The sequence below is a fragment of the Tiliqua scincoides genome, chromosome 6 (genome assembly GCF_035046505.1).
Source record: "Tiliqua scincoides isolate rTilSci1 chromosome 6, rTilSci1.hap2, whole genome shotgun sequence".
In the NCBI taxonomy this organism is placed as follows: Eukaryota; Metazoa; Chordata; class Lepidosauria; order Squamata; family Scincidae; genus Tiliqua; species Tiliqua scincoides.
Genome location: NC_089826.1, coordinates 86,224,005 through 86,225,051, shown reverse-complemented (window position 1 = coordinate 86,225,051; position 1,047 = coordinate 86,224,005). Strand labels below are relative to the sequence as shown.

Sequence of the window (1,047 nt, the reverse complement as noted above, 5' to 3'; positions counted from 1 at the left end):
ATGGCCCCTTGCATGATGTGGTGAGGCTCCCTGCAAAACTTAGTGCTTTGCATCCCCTGTAGCTATGCCATTGGTGGTTCTCAAACTTTGAGCTGTGGAAATCAACCAGCAGAGCTGAGGAATCCTTCCAAAAAACTCACTGCCCTATACAATATATAGGCTTGTAGGGAACTTCAGCCAATGGCCCAGTAGGTTGTTGGTTGGCAACCTTCAGTCTCAAAAGACTATGGTATAAGCCTACAGCACCCAGTATTCCCAGGCGGTCTCCCATCCAAGTACTAACCAGGCCTGACCCTGTTTAGCTTCCAAGATCAGAAGAGATTGGGCATGTGCAGGGTAACAGTTAAAGGGAGTCAAATAAGTTAATACTTTTTTGCCAGTCAAAAATGTTGGGGAACCACTGAACTAAAAAATAGTAACCCCAGCAAACTCACACTAGAAACATTTTTAAAAGGGATATATGGAATTTCCCCAGAGGAAACAATATGAGGGAAATGCTTTTCCAGGTGGGAGGGGCTGTTTGTGACAAAGAGGGTCCACTGGAGTGTGTACAGAGTAGACCAGGAAGGGACTGGGGTGAGAATCATGCAAGAGAACTGGAGGCCAAGCTGACTTGCTAGCAAATGGAAACCTTTTCTCTGCTGCTGAAGGAGTGATTCAAGTTGACACAATAGGAGAAAAGGATGGAACGCCGGGACTTGCCTGAGAACTCAACCGTAGGCCGGTGCTGAAAGATCTGATTCTGAAGGAGCCTAAACCGTGCTGACTCTGCCAGTGAAAGCTATGCCAGCCCATGTGCGCCGAGGGCTTATGGCTGCATTCACCCCGGCCCCACACAGCTCTGCAGTGAAGTCATTCAGGAGCCTGATTAAAACAACATCTTCTAATTCTCTCTTTGTTGTGATTTACAATCGCTTTTCCTTTGGCTGAACCTGCAGCCATCCTGGAGGTAAACACAAAAAATGTGCTAAAGTCGCCAATCCAAGGGCTGGATGTCAGAGGAAAGCTTTTGTTTCCAGGGGGTGTATTTATTTGGGAAGCTGTTCA

The 1,047-nt window shown here is 47.0% G+C and overlaps 1 pseudogene; it reads right to left on the bottom strand.

The window, feature by feature from the left end:
- Positions 1-234: 234 nt before the first annotated feature.
- LOC136656720 (5S ribosomal RNA) lies at positions 235-351 on the bottom strand (annotated as a pseudogene).
- Between the last annotated feature and the right edge of the window lie 696 nt (positions 352-1,047).